This window comes from Euprymna scolopes, chromosome 19, assembly GCF_053919585.1.
Source record: "Euprymna scolopes isolate OS-2025 chromosome 19, ASM5391958v1, whole genome shotgun sequence".
Taxonomy (NCBI): Eukaryota; Metazoa; Mollusca; class Cephalopoda; order Sepiida; family Sepiolidae; genus Euprymna; species Euprymna scolopes.
Window position 1 is genome coordinate 106,937,467 of NC_136500.1, and position 25,178 is coordinate 106,962,644.

A 25,178-nucleotide genomic window follows, 5' to 3' on the forward strand; every position below is an offset into this window, starting at 1 on the left:
TAGAAAAACGTAAATCTTAAAATTTTAATGAGGAAATATTTTGCAATAGGTAGAATTATTTGTTCTTCAAATTTCAATCAACATATTTTTAAGGCTAAAGACATTAATGAAGATTTCGAAATTTAAAGAAAGGTATTTCTTTCCATTTACATTTGCATCGATAACCAATGATTTTTATGTACAGGTTTAATCTATTGAATTTTTCTTTAAATTTTAACTAGTAAATACAAATAAATCTTTTTGCACACTTCCACAGTGCAATTTTTGAAATGGAAATTAAATATTTTTCTTCCAAAATGCTGTAAATTTTTCTTAAAGAGTAAATTGATGACTATTTCAAAATGGAGAAGCAACATTTTCCTATATATTTCAATAAATAAAAATTGTACATATAATGAGTTTATTTAGAGTAATCTAATGAAAACTGTCAACTGTCAAATCAATTTCCAGTAATTTTAAATTAATTGCACTGCAGCTATTGAAATAAGTTTTATTTTTAGTCATGATAGAGATGTGAAAGAACACCTATCTGCACACTATGTTACTCATGTGCGTTAATCCATTTTACTTTGACTTAATTTTCAACAATTCACTCGCTTATCAGAGAGCGTGTGGGCTTTTAAAATACAACATATAATTGCCGATGGCTAAACATAGATTGCGATAAAAATATATCTATTTTTTTCAACTTTTCAAAATCCAAGACTTATTTATAGTCATTGACAATCTAATTAAAAACTGATTTTGTTCAAAAATAAAGAGCAATTTAGGGTCACTTAAGGCGAGTTTAATTTTTGGAATGTGAACATGCTTTCCTAATAATGGACTTTCGATTAATGACTTTCGATTGAATTATACATTATGAACTTCCAATATTGTTCCATTGCACAGTCCATTTTTCGTTGATAAATTTTAGAAGGAAGACTATGCATTTAGGTGTTAATTATGACACATGGCAGATGGGCCAGTGTATCAAAAATTTAGGATGATAACGCATAGTTTCCACATTATCATCAGTCTGTATTATATATGTGTTATAATACATGAGGATATCACCAGGAAGTTGATTTAAAACCTCTTCATTGATCAATAAGCCGCCAGAATTTTTGGTGAGAAAATTTTCCTGTTTCGTCTATGATTTTGTGATATATTTTTTTAAATATCATCAACCGCTGAACCATTTGTAGCACTTCGATGTTATCATTAATAGACTGACCTGGATATTCCACAGGATTTGCTATTACATTTCCGTAATTCAGTAACCATGGGGCAAATTCACTTTCATTTGGCGTTACTCTTATATTTTGATACAAAATATATTGTTTAAATCAAGCCAAATGGGTAGGATTCTTAATGCAAATTTCAATTATTTCATCAACACTTCTCTTTGATAATATTGGTAGGACTTGTCTGAAATCTCCCTAAAAAAGCATTATTTCCTTCCAAAAGCATTATTATTATTATTATTATTATTATTATTATTATTATTATTATTATTATTATTATTATCGTTGTTGTTGTTATTATTATTATTGTTATTATTATTATTATTATTATTATTATTATTATTATTATTATTGCTTGTATTTCAATGTTTTGTTAATTGCAAACAAATCAAATGAAGTGACTATAGATGCGTCACTTAGTAAAATTAAATCAAGATATTTTGAAATAATGCAATAGTTTCAATCAAAGTATTTTCAAATGTTTCATCATTTTTAATAAGCTCAAGTTTTAATTTTACATATGTAAATGCAGTCTTCTACAATTCGCAATTCTTCAAAATTTTAAGTCCAGGAACATGCATTAGCAACATCAACAAATGAACTTTTTCTACACCTTATGTTTCAAATTCTTCTAATAGTATAAGTATTCCATCTTTTTGTATACATGCTTTTTGTATGTTTATTGAATACATAATGCAAGGCGATGCCAAAATACCTATAATTTTATGAATTACAGCTTGTTCAGTAAGCTTAAACCGTGCTGTACGAAGAGTATCTGTGATTGCAGATCGTCATGCATTACCTTTAAACCTTCTGCAAATATTTAAGGTGAACCGCAAGTCTAAACACTGTCTGGGATACATGGAATCTAAAGCATCAGAAAGTAAAACATAATATAATTATTTATTTCGTTGTGGATTCACATATTCTGTTTATTATTTGACTTTATATTATGCATTACTTCAAAAGAAGCACACTCTTGTCCCTTATAGATGCATTTAAATATATATTTAATACTTTGTACAGATGAACAGATTTTAATATTTATATAGGCGCGGTATTTTTTAAAACATAAATGGTACAACACAGCTATTTTTTACAAGTTGCTTTACATGACCATTTGTTGTACCACCATTTTTTCTATCACGAGTGGTATTCTATTTGTTTTTCAAATCAGTAGAATTCCGTATAAGTACCTTATTTTTGTTTTAAAATAAACCTATTCAATGAGATTAGGCGCTTCTCTGTTGTACAGCCTTTTCTTTCCATTACAGGTAAGATTTTATCTGTTTTCACAGAAGAGTAGAATTCTGCACGAGTGTAATGTATATTGCTTTTGGCAAAAGTAATGTGTTTTACACTACATTTGTAAGAAAAACACGTAAAAATGTTTCAAACACATCATCTTATCAACTTAAGTAGAAAAGTATTATTATTGCGTTTGGTCGAATTTGTATGTTGTATATTAAAGTTTTAATCATTATTTTTTACTTGATGGCATGAAACTACATTTATTTGTAAGCATTACAATATGTTAAAACACGGAACCTTATCCACCTAAGTAGATAAATATTCCTGCATTTGTTATGTATGTGTATTTATGTTTTAATAAATCTTTTTAAGTTGATGGAATTTTACTACAAAATTATAAGTTACAACACAAAAACTCAACATATACGTAGAATATTAATAATAATGTATTATCCAATTTATTTTTTTCTCGTTAGCCACACCAAATGTTTTTCGGTTGAACTTTTATTGGACATTTGGAACATTTCATTTTCATTGTAACAGTCCGAGCGACCAAGCGTATTACTACATATGTTGAATAGCAGGGGACATTTTTTAGGATGACGCCGAGTTCATATTGGCCCCATACATATAACGGATATAACGATGATGATGAGAGGGAGACATTTATACATATTACGATAGTGATGATAGGGAGAGAAACATTTATATATCAGTTTTTATATTTCTTATAATACATATAGAGTCGAGGAGAGATACATATTCTGGGAAGTGTTACACAAAGTTCGTTATAAGATGATTAACACGTTACCTTTTGGGTGTTGAAAGATGACACGACAATAGTTTTACAAAAACAGAAAGATGATACTTTATTCATTAGGCCGATCGAATGCTGATGAGGTAAGGAATTCACATTGGTATCTACATGCTTAACCTTATATCCCTTCGCCTGTAAGGGAATCCTCCTCTGACCATGTCAACTCTTGGCCGATCAACTCTTTCCGACCGACTCTGCTGACTGTTCTGCCTCAACTGCCTTACTCTCAAATCTCTCTCTTGCTGATTAGCAGACTGACTTTGAAATTCGAACCCATAGGACTATATGGAGAATCGTCCTTTTGCTATGACGTCAGAAGTGTGTTTCCCAAACGTGACCAATTGACGTGGTTATGCACGTTTGTCCAAAACAAATTTCTGCAAACAAAGGATCCTCTCTTAACTTATTTTTTAACCTAACCTATTTTTTAACCTAACCTATTTTTAACAATGTATTTTTAATTTGTATTAAGTATAAAGTCTTCAAAATCAAACAAGGAGATTTTGAAGTACATAAAATGTCAATTTACGGTAATGATTAAATGTCTGAGTCAAGCAATATTATCTTCATTGTCTTTTAAGGAGAATCGAAGTAGAAAAAAGACAATGCTTACTAAAATGTTTTAGTTTTTTTCCCAGCGATTGTATTTTAAGAGTGGCTACTGGAAAGAATTCAAAGTAAAAAAGTTTTCAATAAAAAACAGCAAAGGGAACGACCCGTTAAAATAAAACTAAAATAAAACACACACACACACACACACAGAAAAAAATAGCATCGTTCACTTTAGTATGGTGTATCGAAGTAAAAAGGAAAACAATGCTTACCGTGAATGTTAATTATGTTTTATTCAGGGATGTTGTTTTAAGGGGTTAATTTCCTGTTGACACTTTGTGTAGGTAGCGGTAAGAGTATCATTATGTAAATTTACGAATATAAGCGTTACATATTTGTTGATGTTGGTTAAATGATTGTAAAACGATTGCTTCGTGTATAAACAGACGCTATATTTGTAAACGTTTTTTGATTAAGATGTGTATTCCCGAATAATAGATCTGTAAGTATTCACCAACTGACAAAAGCCGGATATTTCAGAGGGGGAAATTATTATTTTCTAATCTGTGACTAGAAAGATAATTGTACGCATACGAGTGAACCAGTTACGAAGGGTTAGAGAAAAAATAGTTATAAGGTGAGTATATAGTGCCGGTGATGAGTGGGAGTCGTAAGAGGACTTTAGATTTAGAAGGAAAATAGGAACTACCACATCAAAAGATGTTGCGATTGTGATGATGTTGCTTCGAGAATATAATCTAGGATTTTATTATAACGAGCAAGTGTGTCTAACATGGTGTTCTAAAGTTACATAAGATAATGGCTAATAATGTAAACATAATAAATTTGTATGTGGTATATGGTCTTTCAAACCTACGGTATTTTAGTTACGAGGGAATTTCTCTGCAATCATTTTATGTAGTAGATGAGCCATTCTAATAAATGTTTTTGATCGTGTTAATGTAAGTACTATGGGTTTTAGGCCATTTTAAAAGTCATTAAAATAGTACAAATCAAACCTTCTACGGCTGTTGTTTCAACATTTTCTAAAGTTGGATTATAATCAGACGTGAAATGGCGTCGAGTTGGAGCAGTAAAGACGGATATTCGGTAAATTATAATACCGTATTTCGGAAAGGTTTTAAATTGTGTAAATACTTTCAACTGAAGGCGTGCAATAGTTTAGTTTACTAAATATAGAACCGAGAACTGACTGCCATGAATGAGTTTTACTTACAATTTATTGCCACTTTATCGTTATATAAAGAAAAACTGGTGTTGTAGAATAATCTTTATTTACTTTGCAGGAAAAAGAAGGAAATAGATATACGTGTGGGAGAAACAGGACGAAAGGGCAGACAGAACGAACGAGAATATAATTTGTATTTGTGGCAAGGTTTCGATCAGAGAATTGATGTCTCTGGACTGAGTCCAGTTTTACAAGGGCCATGACTGGAATGTGTGATGGCAAAGAAATGATGAGTGTTTTAAACAGACTTGCAAAACTAACGAATATGTGTAGTTAAAAAAGAAAGAAAAATAACCTCGTGTTGGCTGGAAAGAAAATGAGAAAAGTGGAAATATGAGATAGAAATGAATGTCTTCAAAAAGGAGGAAAAATCAAATGATTTAACAGGAACATTTAAAAAAAACGTTTGTCATTTCTTTTATTACGTTGTGATCTAAATGAGGATATTAATTAATTAAGGTACAATTTTTGTATCAAAAATACGTATTATTAAAAAAATGGTAGAGTTTTAAACATTTTAGTTTAATTGATACGTAATACATGATTAACGATTTTTTATATTTATAATATATATATATATATATATATATATATATTCATATATATATGTTTTTAATCTTTTTATTAAAATAAAACAAATATATTCTGCAATAGTATTGAGCACTCTCTCCAGGTTTTTACTAATTACTATTTTTACCATATATATATATATATATATATATATATATGCATATATATACATATATATATATATACATATATATATATAGTAAGTTATAAAATGTATATGGCGATTAAGCTACACTGAATATTCCGCGTTTCATCAACTTTAGGCTTAGTAAATTAAGTAGTTATATATATATATATATATATATATATATATATATATGGAGCACATCCTAAAACTGCCCATTTTCAGCAATAACAATAACGTTCCTAAATAATAAAGTATAATAGAAAATCTACTTTAAATAATAAAATTGAATAAATTACATTCAGATTCTTCTATCATTTGTTAATTGTACATTTCAAAACAATATTGCTTAGTTCGCTTTCAAATCATTTAACAAAATCTATATATTAATGCGCTTTTTTGTGTCACGCTTACATCTTTTTCTACCGACTGATTGTCGTTTAATTGTTATGATCTTCCATTTCTTGTAATAAATAATTTTACCAAGAATCCTTTAAAAGTTTTGGTTTCGGTTTCGATTATGGCTTAAAGCACTAAATCATCTATATTTATTTATAAATAATTCCACGTAGAATTCCTCAATTTGGATTATAGTTGATAGCTAGGCCTGTGACAACAGTATATTCTTTTACTTGTTTTGATTCTTGAGTATATATCCGTTAATATCTTATATGTTTTTATATAGATTGATGTAGTTCTCGGTTGATTGACTGTGTCTTACATTGCCGGATACATACTTGAGAGTCCAAACAATGAAAAGAATATTCTGTTGTCACATCCCTACTGAAAACACGTTGGTCATCTATTTTTATAAATAATATTACCAAAAATTTTTCATGAGTTTTGGTTTCGATTTTGATTAATGCTGATGGAACTCATCTATTTTTTTTTTAAATAAATAATTTTATAAAGAATTCTTTATATCTTTTGGTTTCGATTTTCATTATAACTGAACGAACTAAAGTTATATATATATATATATATATATATATATATATATATATATATATATATATATATATATATATAGTAAGTTATAAAATATATATGGCGATTAAGCTACATTGAATATTCCGCGTTTCATCCACTCTAGGACTCTTATGCGCCTAGTCCTAGAGTGGATGAAACGCGGAATATTCAGTGTAGCCTAATCGCCATATATATTTTATAACTTACTAACTAGCTCTACCTACGTATTGAGCACTTTTGAAGTAAATACTTAATGTTTACTTAAATCTATACTTTCGGATATTAATTTTATGTGAGTAAAATAAGTAGTTATATATATATATATATATATATTATATATATATATATATATATATATATATATATATATATATATATATATATATATATATATATATATAGGATAAATACTAATAAGAAAATAGTTTTTTTTTGAATGAAGAATTGTGGTTGTGTATTCTCAATTTTACCAAAGTAGAAGTAGAACGATGTAAGTGTTAATTTTGGAAGCCGATCTATTAGTAGCATTGTTGAGGGGGCCATGGTTGGTACGGGAAGAGATGGAAATAGGGGAATAATTGGTTCATCTGGGAGGAGACTGTTAATATTCGTTTCTTGCTGGTCTTACTGGTGAGTTTTGTTATCATTCAGATTATAGGGGGTACTGCTAAGTAGGTCTGGTTGTGGGAATTCATTGAGGATTGATTTATAGGGAACAGGATTTAGGATAAGATGGGAGTCGGATTGCTGTTGGGAGTTAGGCAGCGCGCTGGTTGAAGTTTGCAAAGGATTCAAAGTGCTTATTCGAGATAGTGTAGGTGTCACCACGTTTGTTGCAGGAGGTTATTTAGGAGGTGTATCCGTTACTGTACAAGAGTAAATAACATTTTTATGTACACAGTTATTGTTAAGTGGACATTTTCGTTTCCTTAAGCAATTACATTTTGCTTTATGGGGAAAGGGATTGCCTGGGCATTTAAAAAAAATTATTGTTGGATGAAATTATTGTTTGTGCAAAATTAGGCAAAATAAGTGGAATATGATATCGATCGAATTTTTTCTTAGCAAATAGCATAAAACTGAGTTTCAACCCATGCAGCTACCAGCAAATACATAGAAATATTAACATTTTTAACGTGACTTTCTGTTTATTTCTCTAACAATTTTTCCTCTGATGAGAAGAAGTAGAGTTTTTTGAAACTCCGTGTATTAAGGAGCACTCAACTTTGAAGTATTCTGCCGAATAATAAAGACTTTTTGTGTAATCCTACTTTACAACTCTGTTCTTGATATATATATATATACATATATATATATATATATATATATATATATATATATAACATAAGTTTTTGTTTCAGTTTATATTCAAGCTGGTGCGCCGAAGTCTTTATATTTATATATACTAGCAAAAATACCCGTCGTTGACTGGGTTAAAAACAGCCTCCAGAAAATGGACTCTTATTTATCAAAGTGTGATAGGTTATGAAAAGGAAGGATTGTAAAGAGATAGCTTCAAATTTTGGGGTATCAAAACCAAAGCAAAATATTATGAAAGTATAAATAAAATAGATAACCCCCATAATTTATTATACCATACCTGTTCACACTGAAACGCCTATCACAATATTCTGTGGATCTATATTAAAAAAAACCTTGTTACACTTTGTGACATATTTCCATTCTATGGAGGTCAGGTACGAACGAATACCCCATAATTTTATTATACCATATTTTTTCAAACTGAAACATAATTATCAAAGTATATCTACGCAGATAGATATGAAAAGTCTTTATAAAAGTTTGTGCCTATTTCCATTCTATGGAGGCCAGGCAAGAACGATGACCCCACAATTTTATCACACCATCCGTATTTAAGTTAAAACATACTTATCAAAGTATTCTTATGTACATTTATATCAAAACCACTTGTCAACTTTTTTTTTTTAAATTTTTAATGATATTTCCATACTTTGTGAACACCACAATTTTAATGAACCGCCGTTCTGCCAGATTAAACATACCCATTTCTGTGTCTCGATACATCTTCTAGCATTATATGTAATCAGTTTTCTTTTAAAATAGTCAACCATATAGGAGCCTAGTCGTTACCAGACACACACACACAGACATTCAGCTTTATATATATATATATATATATATATATATATATTCTAAATCAGAACTTTATAACATACAAGCATCAATAGAAAATTGAATCTATATACGAAATGTGGAGTAATTAAAATGTCAGATTACAATGTATTTTACGGCCAGGCTACGCCACGTGTCCATGCTGGTTGAGATAAATATGTTGCAGTATAAAACAAAAAAAAGCCACAGTAATATCAGGGCGTCTCCGTTTACGCTGCACATTAACAGATAGAATACCAATATCAATATATTACAATGGAGAAATGTTGTTTGCAACACTAATAGAATGTTTCGTTTTAAACACTTAAGATAATAACAGAATACACTTTCCATATGTTTATGGAGTTAATACTAATAATACGTTTTATGAGATAAATGAATTGTATTCATTGGGATTTATACTAGTGAAAGTAAAGTTATTTAACGGTTTAAAGCAGAAAATACTTAAGTAAAATATTTAAATAAATATAGAAAATATTTTCAATTGGAAGTTGATTTATAGGCATTTGTGTTTTTATTCGTTTTCAGGAATTAATTTATTGAATTCTCTCATATATTATTTTTAAAACACTCAAAAGTCATCCTATTCTAAACAAAAGAAAAGGGATAAATGTATGTTTAATATAGATATTAAATTAAAATAAAAAAATACATTAAAGAAATTGCTCAATACACAATAGAATAACATATTTGGTGCATGTCTATAAAAATAGTCTTCTATTTTTTACATGTTTGTTATTAAATAAAATAATTATCATGTTATCATCGATTATTAACCAAATCATCAGGTTGAAAAGTTCTAATTCAAAAACATGGTTTTAGACGTGTTTCCGGTCTATGTTTTATGTTAAGTTAATATGGAATACTCTGAAGTTTATATTTCCTGATGGTTAAATTTTAAATGAGTATGCGGCCAGTTATAACCTGTCTCATACGTTTACCAAAATATTGAAATCATTTTTCAGATATAATTGAAATGCATTCAGCAAACGTATTATCATAATAAAAGTTAAATTAAATACCATAGGAAGTATTCCAGTAATAATTACTATTTTAAACAATTCTTAACTTATTATTATTTAAATTATGTCAGTAAATCATATTTTACCTTTTTTATTTTACCCATCCCGAAGTAACTATCATACTCTAAAAGAAAAACCGTTGCATTTCCTTATTGAACATAAATTATATAAAAATATTTAACAACATTTAATTTTATATATAATTTATTTTAAATTACGAAATAGCTTTCAAGAGGTTTCGTGACTAATTGTAAATGTTTATGGATTTACATAGTATATTTATCAGTTGTTGAGTAGAATTATTTTCATTGGAATCCATCTCAAAATAAACATTAATAAAACTACATTTCAATTGTGAACAAATGTTTAATATGTACCATGTTGTCTTAATTTTGCTGATGGTGGGAGCGATATAAAGACTTACTACAGTACATTTATACTCAAGTTATATAACAACTTCCAGTAAGTAGAAAGAAGTGTATAGAATCCCTGCTCACTATTAGCTGTCTCTCACACTACGTCTCACACGTGTGCTTTTGTTCGCCTCTTTACTCAGCATGTTAATGTTCCTTCATTTTCATACGAAAACGAATGAAGATAATACACTTTAAGTTCTATTTTACTTACTGATATTTACATTCCTTTATGAAAATATTAAAAATAATAGTAATTAAAAGGATTAAATAACATGCACTTAAATCTAAGGATGGTCCACAGAATTTTAATACTTAAATTACCTTTGATACATACCTCATAATACAATGCTTTTTTTTTACAAACGCATATCAGGTATCATTTTCCCGGTCTTTCATATGACTCAAGCTAGTATTGAAACCTGATCTTCGGCTCATTAATGAACACTTTTATTATCATACATTAATATTAAAAGAGGAAGTGCAACTATATAACTTATAAGATCACAACCAGAACTCAAGATTATGCTAATGTTTATACAGAAGACGTTCAGTTGTTTAAACTGAAGATGATTGACCATTGATGTCAATTATCGAAAATATTTTTATTGCTCACATTTTGAAATCTTAATAAAAGCATTGTGAAATGAGAATTGCTTATTCTAATGTTTATATAATAGTACAGCCGGTTTCTCATCTGCTATTGCTTATTACAAGTGATTCCAACACGTTTTATAATAGATGATTGATATCTTTGATTTGTGCTGACGGTCATTTTTTATGTCAAATCTAAAGTCTTTCAAGATAAGAAATGTATCCAGATGATGAAGGTCGACAAATGTTTTGAGGGGAGATAATTTTATACACTTGACTTACCACCTGTTCAGACCACCCAACTTGGTGAAGCGATCGTTTACTGTTTCGTTGTAAAGGAAAGTTCTTTCTTTGCCTCAATTCATTTCATTATTGTATTGTGTATTCATTGTTGTCATTATAACGTGTTTTAAAAATCATATTTTAGGAAAGTAAAAGAGAAAATGTGTTAAAATTTTGATTGAATTAAATTCGATAGCATTACTATTAATATAATTTTTAGAAAATATTATATGATAAGCATGATAAAAAAATAAATGAAGATGCAACGCCATAACAAAATGTAGGAATAACTAGTATCTAAACCTGAACGAATAAATGAAATGAATTATATAACGAAGTATTTCAAGAATCAATACCAATGCCTTATATGGTGTATGTAGCTTAAAAAGTGAATTTGAATAATGAAAATGTTTATTTCTATAATACAAAGGAAAGCATGTTTTAGGTAATAAACGATAAAACATAAAAAATATCAAATAAAATCCAATGCAAACTAAGTGCATAAGCATGATTTCATTATATTAACTTACTTAAGCGCAACATAGTTTACACAATTTTACATGAAAATATTTACATGATATAATGCATATAGTAATTTGCAAAGCAATCAGTTAAGAACTGCGAAGAATTATTGGTTTCTTTTCATAAGATTTTAATTACTGGTTCACCACATATTAAAATCAAGAGCCATTAGAGGAAACGGTTTAATAAGATGGCAATGATTGTCAGTCAATAAAAGGAAAAACAAAAATATTAAATAGTAAGTTTATTGCAAATAAAATGGCGATTAGCGCAAATAGTTTTTACATTGGTTTTGAGGATTTCTTTGCTGTAATTTACAGGGAAACACCCAAACATTAACATGTTCCACAGGGAGGAAACTTTTGCAAAGACATTTTCTACATGTAAATTCTTCCTCTAGCTAAGCAGATAGAGGACAAAAATGCCGATATACTTTTGCGTTGTGTTAATTTGACGAGTATAGTTAATTATCATAAGAAATTTATTTACTTTAACATTTTTACTTTTTATTTCTGTCTAACATTGTAGAATTCATTATAAAGTTTAAAATAATAATCATCTGTAATGGTTTTGTGATACGACTAATATTGCCTTGATTATTAGCAAATATTAGCGGAACTACCAATCCATGCACGGCTAAATAATATTGAAATCCGTTAATACTAAGAATTCAAAATACTGCAAAGTAAGATAGAATCTGTGTAAAACTTGCTTGAATGAAATGATGAATTTAGAAGACATTTTTAATTCCGTTTAGTCAAGTCTCAATGTATTCGTATATCAATTTTCTTAAAATGACGCGCGCTAAGGTACAAATACTTAATCGAGATACAAGCAGCCATTCAGATAGACGTAACTTGTATTAGTAAAGATAGTCTTTCTGTGAAATATTCAAACATGGATTATCTCTACAATTATATAAATGCAACTTCGTTTGTGTGTGAGTTCGTTCCTTATAGTCTCCGAAACGGCTGAACAGATTTTTTTGAAATTAACAAAACTGTAGTGTATAAGTCTGGAAGTGATCTTAGTTAACTTTTGTCTCAGAACACCCTCGATAATTACCGATAATCGATAATCGAAACTGTTCTTTTAATTCATCTATCATTTGTAAAGCCATCTTTACAAGGTCGTCGCTAAGTAAACGTGATTAACAAAACGGGCCGTGAAAATTCTACTGTGGATAAGTCGGTAGCGATTTTTTTTTTTTGCATGACGTGGTCTGTAAGTTCAAACTCCGCCCGTAAATTTCTTAATGTTTTTTTCGTTAAATGGAAAAATATTTATTTATAAGATTAGAAAAATTATGTGTGTTTGTATATTTTTAAAATATCTATTATTTTTGCAATATAAAACTGGAATATTACGGTACTTTAATTAAACTTTATAAGTGACAAGCAACTGATTCTAAAGAAAATGCAAAACAGTCTACACATATATTTAGTGAAAATTTTATTCAGGTAATTTTTTATATGTTGTTTAAAAAAACATAGTCCCCAACAATCAAGCACAAGTAGTATGCCCGGCAACATAAGATAAGAAATTTTTCGACACAGTTGACTAATTGTAGAACTATACAACGACAACCACATCAATTCTTACAACGAATAGATAGTCGATGTTGATCCTGTGGTTTCTTTCGCATACGTTTCAAGAAATCCTGGCCCCTAAACCTCGCCAGATCCGTACGTTTTGAGCTGGAAGAATAGCTGCTAAGAGGATAAATCAGAGAAATTGGATTCTTGCTGGCATGTTGCATCCTCTGTGTGGGGGTTACGATGATCAGTAAGGTATCAATATAACAGAAATTTTCTAAAATAGTTTTAGGATTACAAAAAAAAGGAAAAGAAAATATTGGAATTATCAAAAGTACAGATCAAAATACGCATAAAACAGACATAAAATCAACCCTAACCCGAACAAGACCGGGTAATACTGCTAGTAGAATAATATTGCAGAAGTAAACAAAAGTAAACTTTCCGAAATAAAATACGAACTTAACAAAAAATGTGTATATTTCATCGACATTTGTTATTTTACTTTTAGAAAAACGGAATAAGATAGGGAATAATGAGACTTACGATCAGCCATTACTGAATTGAACTGAATATAACAAAATACATCACATTGTTTAACATGGAAATATTTTGGTGAGAGTAATTAGTTGCCATGGTTTTATTATTATGACCAGAAGAATAATGAAACACTTTTCAAATATATCTATATTTTGTCATAATGTTTATAGTGCCTTTATTTCATTACACCGACTGCCTTATTCATATTGGCAATATTCATGTTTTATTATGGAACTATAGAATGGAAAGATACACTCAGTCGTATCGAAAATGGTACACAAAGAATATAATCAGTTTCAACCCAAACATCTATGGTAAGTAGTCTTCATAATTAACCGAAAATTTATATATATTACAAAATGATATAAAAATGGTCAGTGTATCTACCATTATTGTTGTATTTGTACGGACCATAATATAAATAAGTAGTATAGTTAGGAATTAAGGATGAAGTTGCAGAAGTAAGCCTCACTTTTAAACAAGTAAGTTATGATGGAATTGTACAATCACTCTAATGTCAGGGGTCCACAGTTCATCTATTAAATATTACTTAATTGACGAAAATAAACTTTTATTAGGATAGCTATGTTTTGTCAACCCATTTCGTTAATGAATAGAATTTTTAGTCGAGGCTTAAGATCTACTTTTTAGCGCTACTTGATATCATCTTGCTAAGCACTCAGCATTATATTGTGAGGATAAAACTCAAGTGGATTAATTTTGGGAAAAAGGTTGGCGCCCTCCTTTACATCTGTGTGTAGAAGCTATTGACAAGAAAAGTCGCCGAGTCGCTCACGATTGTGGTCGATAACTTAAACAGTTTAACATGCGCCAAATATTACTACTTTGTTTTATTATCTAACAATATCATTTCTGCAGACGCGTTTAAATTATGATTAAATTTTCGTCCACGGAGTTTCCAGTATTGTTTATAATAAAAACATATTTTCATGTAATAATACGTCGAATAGGTTTTCCTTCATTATGAGACTAAATATAAAAGAATTTCATTTACATTTGGTCTCATAATGAACGAAAACCTATACACAATGTTATTACTTGAAGACATGTTTTTATTAGAAACAATACTGGAAACTTCGTGGACAGATATTTAATTATTGTTTAAGCGTCCCAGGGGAAATAATATTATTATTCAGTGTTTTGGAAAGCCCTTATATCATCAGAAACATGTTCGTTGTAAATTTTCTTCAAGTAATGAAATTATGTGCAAAATAAAAAAAATGATGAAAAACATGTTTCTTTCCTTTCTATTTGCCTTTTTACGATGCAGGTGTCTGTCTTTGGGATGTATTATTTTGCATAATAGACGGCGACATCTAAAGCTAGCCATTATATACAAGGAAATGTTTTAAATATTTCATTCCGTTTTCTTTTGACGTTTTTATTGCTAGCATGTATCATTTCCCATGTGCTATTTTTAATCACCTGTTCGCATATGAAATGTATCAAGAGTCACATGAAAATAATATTCGAAGATAGGATTATAATAAACCTTAATTGAACTCCTCTTCCTCTTCTTTCGCTTCAATTAAGAAAAACGTTCTTTATTCACCTATACGTGTATACTAATTTATTGTTTTGAGCAATTGTGTGGCAGATATGGCCCGCTTCGTTATGCTTGTGGTATCAGTTTAATGACACATAACATCATATTAGCTCATTTAATGCCGATAAAAAATTACGTATGTACAACTAAGTAAAAATTGCAAGGGAAGATTTAATTTCTTTTATGTAATGATCAAATAAAATACATGTCTGCTATCGAATTCAACTGACCAAATCATAACAGAAAAATTAAATTATATCTCATGTCTTCCATGTTCCACTACAGCACTACTCCTGTGACTGAGACATCTGAAATTATGGTTTCACAACAATGGGGAGAAGAAAAAAGTATATTTCGAATTTGGAGACTAACCATTTATTAAGCTGTTGACTTTGCTTTATTTTCGGGCAGTGGCGGAGTTGAGGCATAACGGAAGCTACTTCTCTCGCCATTAAAACTTTGAGACACATGACGTTTTTTGCATGAAGTATGTTGAAGTGATATATACGTTCATCAGCTGACCCCTGATTTCCTGTCTACATGTTAACGCCACTGTGGATTCTAATTATTTAATATATAAAAGTCAAAATTGGCACAAGCGTTTGTGTATATCCGCGAAAGTTTTTTTTTGAATCGGGTTTCTCACGTTGGTTAGATTCTGCGAGAGGTTTTCGCATACTTCCCAGATCATAATATCTCAGATCGCAAACGGACAACTTCTCTCTCTCTTGTTTTTTTTTCTTTTTTTTTTTTTTAGTTTAACAAAATTCCCACTGTGGCGTCGTCTCGGGTGTTTTTTTGGCTTTTTCGTATAAAGGGAAACTGTTTAAAAAAGCAGCAATTCATTTAAATCATCGTATGTTCGATTAACTTTGCTTAACTTCGGCTTGCGCGGGGGCGACATCGGCTAATGCGTTACGTTTTTTTCACCTTCTTTCCCTCCTTCGCGTAACAGGTTCGAGCCTGCCTGCTTGCTAGCACTATTTTTCTCCTTCGCGTTACGATTTCCAGCCTACTACCACGTTTTTTAACATCTCTCTCCGCCCTTCCCCATAGGGCTACTTTTTATTCCCACCCTTACTCCACCACCGCAACACACCCATCCAACGCCAGGTATCCCTGCTAAGCTATTATATAAATCTTACCTGTCTGTTTAAATGCATGTATGCATCTTTGTATCTATGTGCGAATGTTTGTAAGTCTTCCTAAAACTTTCGGAATAGGCGACGGATTTTAACGAGATCGGTGTCGTTTTGAAGTACGACCCTTCGGACTCCAAATATCGAAAAATTGGCTAAAAAATTAAGTTCTTCACCCTCAACTGGACACTTTACTGCAAGCAGGGGTCACTTTTTTCGCCGGTATTTTCGAAAGTCATCTCCTCTTTTCGATTGACTACCTTTAATTTAAACCTTCGCCACTTCCGGTTTAGCGATGGACACAATGACGAAGACATCACGATTTTTTCACAATCTTTTCCTCCTTCGCGGTACAGATTCGAGCCTTCCTGCCTGCTAACAGTCACATTTTCTTTTTCCTCCACACACACCTCCAAACACCTGGGCAACGCCAGGCACCCAGGCTAGTCTGATATAAAATGGCGGACGAATCTTTACTATTTGACCTGACAATTTTTTTCACTGACAAATTACAGAAACTTCATGCTATTTCGCTCGATACTAAACTATTGTTTAAGCTAATTAAAGCCAACCATTATTTAAATTGTGTTATTATCAAATTTAAATTGAAAAAAAAAACACATATAATTTGCAATCTACTCTTTCTTTTGCGAAAGTATCCCGTTACATTTTCGAGCACTACAATACTAAGGAACGGTATAAGTCGTCCTTAAATCGCTTATTTTATTTGTGCTCTTCTTAAATTATCATTTTATCCTAAAGTCGCAGCATCTTCACAACTTTCTACTCGATGCACGCTCGAATTGTTAGACAATACTAATTACGATCTACGTCGGCTTTCTTATAGTTACAATTGCATCATATACTGGTTTGGTTACTCTTCCTCATATGCACTCAAGTGAACAAGTAAACTACATTTAACAACAAAAAACACACAAACAAAATCTAAAAGTGTATTTTCGACCAGAATACAAAGCAATAAACAAAATCTATATTAAAGGTGAATTACAAAACTTTAAATGTCATGAAATGATAAAATCATTTTTTAATTTACTTTTTTTTGGTCTTGTATTCCAATATTTCGCTAATAAAATTAGCCTCATCATTTAAAACGCCCTAGTAACTACTGTAAGATATTTCTTCTCGTCTGTTTTTGCACCAAGACAGTGACAAAATATTACCAACAATTACAGTAGAGCAGATCTTTGAAATTCGACACAAATGTTATTCCTTTTTCGTTGCAAAGAACAAAATGCCTAATTTGCCTCTGAATACAGCTGATAACACCTCGAAGGAACTAGAATATAGGTTCAGCACTGTTCTAGATCAGATTAATTACAGTCGTTTGAAGGGGTTGGTATGATTCAATTCTCGACTAGAGTCGACATCACAGAAGTTCATAAGGAATAAGTCTGAAGGAAAAGTCATTAATGACAGGTCAATAATTCTTACCCTTAAAAGTCTGTGGGAGACATATATAATAATAACTTAGCCTAATCATTTAAGCTTCAAAATAAAGTCTCAAGGAGACGAAGGGTAGTAGCGCCAAAATGTCTCATATGCAGAGAGAGTCGAGTTCTATCTTTCAACTTGAAAAAAGAAGCATTAAAAAACCGCCAATTCCATCGTTCAGCGGTTAAAATCTCGACCAATCTGATTAATCAAAGACAGTAGGTGGTCAATCAGCCAAATGAAAGGCCTGCTTATAATTGTAGAAATTCTCACGATACAAATCGACCTGCTGGCTTACTACTATCTCTAAGCTCTACACTTGTCTGGTTGCAAACAGTATCTGCCAACACCTCTCCGCTCGGAGGTACCTGGACAAAGAACAAATAAGGAGCAGATTGAGTTGTTTAGGCATCAAGAACTGATTGTTCTTCATTGAGGACTATAAAAAGAACAAGAGGAACTTAAGCATCGCTTGGATAATTTGCCAAAAAGAATATGGTAGTGTACCCATGCCTGGCTACTGTGATGCCATTTATGTATATAAGATCCATCCAGCACTCTAAGGGACTATATCTGAACATGAAAAAATGTGACAAACAACCATGGAATTAGGCCAGACTAACGGATTTGTAACAATTCTTAACGTCAATATCAGCGTTTTATGTGCCTTTTGCTTTTTTCGCCCTTTCCCTCTTTTCCATTCCATGTTGCTGCGTGATTTTAATTCTTTCTTTTTTTCTTTGCTTCCTTTTCTTCTCTTGTTCAGAAGTCCGAGTTACGGTACCAGAATAAAGACTGTTACATTTCAGCCCTGTTTCACACGTAGAAGTTCATAAGCTTAACTTGCTGGACGCTTTTTCCTACACGTACCCGTTACGCGATCCTCCCATACTGAGAAAATCCACCCAGTAAACTTAATTCATATACTGAGAGAAAGAGTGCACGACGTTTATTCGCCATTTGTTCAAATAATTGATCGGTAGGGCGCTAAATCTTCCCTGAAACAATACTCAGCGTGAAAACATACTGTCGCTGTGAATGTTATACAATGTTTCCCTAAAATCTTTAAGTGACACAAATAAACATACAAACATATTACACTGTAATAAAACAATATTGCTTAGTAATAGTCCTGAACTAATCTGAAGTCGAAATTTATACTATACTAAGATCACTCACACTAAAACTGAAATGAATAAATAAAATAACAGCAAAAACAAATATACGATACAGTAGATGCATACTCAAAAACAAAAAAACAAAAAAAACTCGCCTTTGAGATTCGCATTTACATCCGTGGATTTGAAACTTAGACGATGTAAAATCATTTCTCCTAGTAAATTCCCCAGATATCTTAGCGAAAAATCAAACTAACCTACACTTCTCCATCCCTTTCTAACTACTTTAACATGTCTGATTAACTTCCTATTTTGCCGTAAAGACTCAGACACACACCTACACGGACTTGGAGTCTATATTTGGAACACTGTTATAGTTATAAGGAATACCCGAAAAGACTGAAACGAAAAATCCCAATACTAAAATCCAAGAATCATAAAAATAAATATCAAAATAGAATGAAAGCACCCCTACTCTTATTTCAGAAAAGCTGGTCCCCCTCCTCACATATACACATTAGTAACGACCTCGGATCACAGTCACCTTCCTAGGGAAGCAAATGACCTCATAATACTATAAAACAGTACACACATTCTCAAACCAATAAAAGAAAACACACACACACATACACACACGCACACACACGCACACACATACACACACACACGCCCTACCCTAAAGGAAAAGGGGAAAAAACACAAGCAGAAAGAGAGAGTGACTACAGCCGAGGTCAGCGGCCTCGACAAGCCCAATAAAAGAGTAATAAAAATTGAACATGCCAAGGAATAATAGACACTTACACGCCTCAACCCCTTGGAAACACTTCAAATGAACTACGAAAATGCCATTTTTACATCTCCAACACATTTGAAAATAATTTCTGACGAGGACGCTTCACAGAACGTCTGAAATGCGTAAAAACAATTTCAATGATTTAAAAACATTATTACAATGATCCAAACAGAATGCTCAATGAAAAACCAAGACACGGAATAATAAAATAATGTTAAAAATACACATTGTTGGTGACTACCCCCTTATTTAAATATACATCGTTCTTTCGTTGGAATTTCTTAACCCATTTTATATATATATATATATATATATATATATATCTTCGAATGGTAACATTTTAAAATGAAGACGAAATGGACCATAATCGGATGTAAAATCGACTAAAATACGAATAAAATAAAAAGGGAAAATTAAAAAAAAAAAATCATCTATATAAATAAAACAGTAGACGTATGTGTGTGTAAATATCTTACAGGTAAACTCTTAAACTACTGGTCACATGACACTGAAATTCTCAGGAAATAATATTCATGTCTCAAGAATGGTTTATAGCGGGTAATATTTTTACTTGCATGCATGAAGAACACTTACAGATATCAGCAAATTTACATATAAAATGTACATTAACCACTATGCGATATTTGTGCGCTTATGCGCATGCGCACACTTAATATAGAAAATATCAGGCTAGAACGCTACATATTTTGATTATGTCTTTGTATTGATAAAAAAAAACGAAATACGTAAATTTCTATTCGCAGTTTGGAATTTTTAAATACGAAGTAAAACCTATATATCTTTTTTAGTATTCATTTATCGATTAGACACAAAAATATTACTTTTTGACCACACGAATCACCACTTATCAAGGCCCGGAGGCTACTCGAGGATAAGAGTTAATGGGTATACATTATTCAATGTGATTATAGCGTAGTAAACATAAGTAGTGGGAATTTTGTATATTGGATTATTTAGGGGGACGGTTCATCAAGAACTTGTTTACGTTGGACTTGAAGACAATCAGATTGTAGTTAGCTGGAAAGCAGGAAATCGGAAGAGTTCCACGGGCGTGCAGTTCTAAGAAAGAAGCTGGGTTCGTAGTATCTACATTAAGGTTTAGGAACAGATAAAGAGTGTGGGAAATTATTGATAGTGGTTTCGGCCAGACGAGTGTTTTTCGTGAAAGTTTGGCGAAGGGGGGGGGGCATAGATCGAAGCTCCGCTGAGCACTTTCCATGAAAATAACGATAAAACAGGGGCGGGCAACGTCTCTTCTGTGGTTAATGGGAAGAGGAAAGGGAACTCCCCACTAAGCGAAGAAGTCTATTTTGAACTCTGTCAAGGCTTCTGGTAGCTCCCGCCCAGATGTGGCAACTGTACTCTATACCTGGCTTTTATATAGGTAGGGAATTGCATCAGGGGTAAGATATCTACTGGAGCGGTAGAAGAATCCCACCATTTTTCCAGCGACCTTGGCAATGGATTTGATAGCCGTGTTCCATTTCAGGTCGTGAATAAAGGTCAAGCTCAGAAGCTTGTCAAAACATGAAGCATCTCCAAGCCGAGAGCCGTTCATTTCAATTGATACCAGATTGGCATCAGAGTGTTTATGATGCAGAGTTAGAAGCTTGGTTTTAGATGCATTAGAAGACATACCTATATATCTATTATTATTATTATTATTATTATTATTATTATTATTATTATTATTATTATTATTATTATTATTATTATTATTTGACCGATTAGGTAAAGAATTATTAATTACAAAGAAATAATCGGGTTTTTGCAATGTACATTTAAGATACGATCTCAAAATTAAATTAAATTTTAATGGTATCTTTCTTTTTTTATTATTAAATTGTTAGGTGGAAGTGCAGACCAGTTAAAAATCCTCCGTTTTTGTGCACAAGTATAAAGAATTCTTACGTTTCGAATGTGTGCGTTTTTTTCAGACGTTATATTGCATTTACGAAACATATCTATATATATATATATATATATATATATATATATATATTCATTTATGGTAGAATAATTAATTTCCGTGAATATGATTTTCATTAAAAAAACATGCATTCCCGTTTGAATCTTCGACTGAAGAAAATCCACCAAAATAGTCAGATTGTGTTCTGCCTCTTACCAAAATACCGTTACGAGACTATTTCAGCACATTAAAGTTTGACACGAAAGTAATCATTCAAACATAAACAGACGTTTTATTTCCCATTTTTTTTCAAACGAAATTAAATAAAATTTGATGTTGCTCAAAAAATGAGATTGTATTTATAAAGTTTTGTTTGCCCCCCCCCCCAAAGCATCGATACAAGTGCCAATCGATATTACTTTCTTTTTAAATTAATATACCTGTTTTCTTGAGATAAGTTTCTTTTCTTCAAACAATATCTTAATTTAGATAGCTTCTCCGCTTTTCTCATTTTTTCATTAAACTGTAAAGTGTAGAATAGTTAAGAAGCCTCCTCCTCATGCTAACAATGGCTTTCTAAATAATAACGTTCGTACAAAAATTATTTCAAGACTCGAGTTTTAGTTGCAAAATAATCTCGAACCCTCCATCAAATAAAAGGAAGCAGACTCTCTAATCACCGTTATGTTACTATGCCAACAATATATAAATAATGAGATTGGTATTTCAGAAGTTAAATTTTAAATAAGCAGAACTTATTTTTAAAAAATAAAAAAGAACTTAAAAAAATATTAAAGACTTTTTTTTTTCAAACAATTTGCATCTTTTTTTAGACAATATAAAGAGAACTTTTTATATTTTTTATTTTTACTTTTAAACAACTTAACTAGAAGTGTACCTTATGTATTTTTGGTAGGCGCTATTTTAAAATAGTTTTTTTTTCAGGTTAAATTCAAGTTTCGCGATATCTTTGTGGCGTGGCAGCACAGAATAGTTATAAAACATCCTCTTCTCTCCATATTAAGAATGACTCTCGAAACAATAACGTTATTATTTTAGCACGGTACATAAAATACATAACTACCGAACTTTTTAGAATTTTTACTTGGTTCCCACCTTAATATTTTCCTTTAAAATGACGACTTTTCCTGATTTTCTAGAATGCTGAAAACGAATATCGTATTTTAATTTTCCGTGAATAACTAGTTTTTCGATTATTAAACAGTATCTTTTTTTTATTTTTTAAAGTGGTAGCCACAGTTGTGAAAGAGAATAAACGTGAAAATTAATAAATTTCAAAATAATTGAAAGAGATAACACCTTCAAATTATTAAAAGTCGCAATAGAATTTGCTTGTTTAATATTAATTTGTATTGTTTATAACTACTCACGGGATTTAATAATAATCACGTGATTCAATTTTGAATGAAAATAAAGCTTTTTACATTGTGTAAAATTATAAAAAGATCGAATTATATTGTTTACACTTAAAATAAAGGTTTTCATAGTTAAAATAATAAAATGTTCTATTTTTATATTGCTTTTAAAACGTTTTCATAGTTTATAATTATGAAAAGTCCTATTTATATTGTTTCATTTTTTATATTTTCTGATATTTTAATTTTTTTTATATTCTTTATCATTAACAAATATATTCATTGTTTCAAATTATTTTAAAAAATGTTTACATTGTTTTCATGGTAACGTAACAGATCAATTATAATCTTTGCCAATATTGGATTAGAGCATTCTTATTAATCCATTGATTGTGTTATTGATGAAGATCAGGCAGTAGAATTTCTAAATTTTCTACAACCGCTTTGAATGCCATATCATAACCTGATATTGAAAGAAGGAGCCCCAGTTATATTATTAACAAATATTGATCCACCTAAGTTGGTCAATAGCACACGCTTAGCAATAAAATATTTGAAAACTAATGTTCTGAAAGCCATTATAATAACTGGAAATTTTAATGGTGAAAATATGTTAATTCCTCGGATTACCCTTATTCCTTTTAACATGCCACTCCAGTTCAAGCATTTGCAATTCCGAATAAAAATTCATTTTGCCATGTGAATAAAGCTCAAGGGCAAAGCCTAAAAGTTGTTGGACTTAATTTTAAGACGCCTTGCTTTTCTCATGGCCAGTTGTATGCTGGTTGCTCATGCATTGGAAGTTCAGAAAACCTCTACATTTACACATCTGTTAGAGGTCACACTACAAAATGTTTATGTAGAAGCTCTTCAAAACTAATGCTACATGTTCATTTACAGTTTTCAGATTAACGCAACAGCAAATACGTCACGTTTTTCTTTTCATGTTCTTTCCCTCTTTCGCGGTACGATTCCGAGCCTGCCTTCCTACTACCACTTTTTTTTGTTTTTTGCTCACCACCCGCAAACCGCTCGGGCGGTGCCGGGAACCAAGGCTAGTATATTATAAATATACAATTAGGTAAAATAAATAAACCGATTAAAAGAATCGCGAATATAATAAAACCCGAAGCGCTTTTCGTCAGACCAATTTTCAAGGATAAATATTTGAAAGAAGGAAAAGAAAGTTTTGTTTGTAGAGCTACTAATATACTATGCGAAAAAGATAGGAATGAAAAAAAAAAAAAAATTAAAATTGTGTATGAAACTTTAATATTAAACTTGTATATTTTATAAGCCAGTATATTTTATAATAACATAGTAATCCTGCTTATTTAATAGTTTACTTAAAAATTTCTTTTTAGAGGTATTTTAATACACACACACACACACACACACACACACACACACACACACAAACACACACACACACACCATTCTTCCAGATTGCGAATGTATCGGATTGCTGGTGATGATGACTATTTCTAGATCGATGTGGCTTTTTATTGTTTGGTTGTTATATATATATATATATATATATATATATATATATATATATATATATATATATATATTCTTAGTTCTGATAAATAACCTGTCAATAAAAGAATAACCAAAAATACATATAAGCAAAGAATGATATTGATTGAGATTGTCGGACTGACTTCCTCATCTTGGTTGTTATAGTCACAACGTTTCGGCCGCTTTTGCGATGGAGGCCGGAGGGCAAAAACGGCCGAAACGTTGTGACTATAACAACCAAGATGAGGAAGTCAGTCTGACAATCTCAATTAATGAAAACACCTCATCTCAAAAATACAGACAATTACTAAAGAATGATATATTAAAAAATCAGTATAATACGCAACAATTGTACGCATGTATAGAAAATAAACTGAAGTTTTTGGGGTGAGCATGAATTGAATGTCTCTATCCAGTAAAAACGTACAATGTAATATATATATATATATATATATATATATA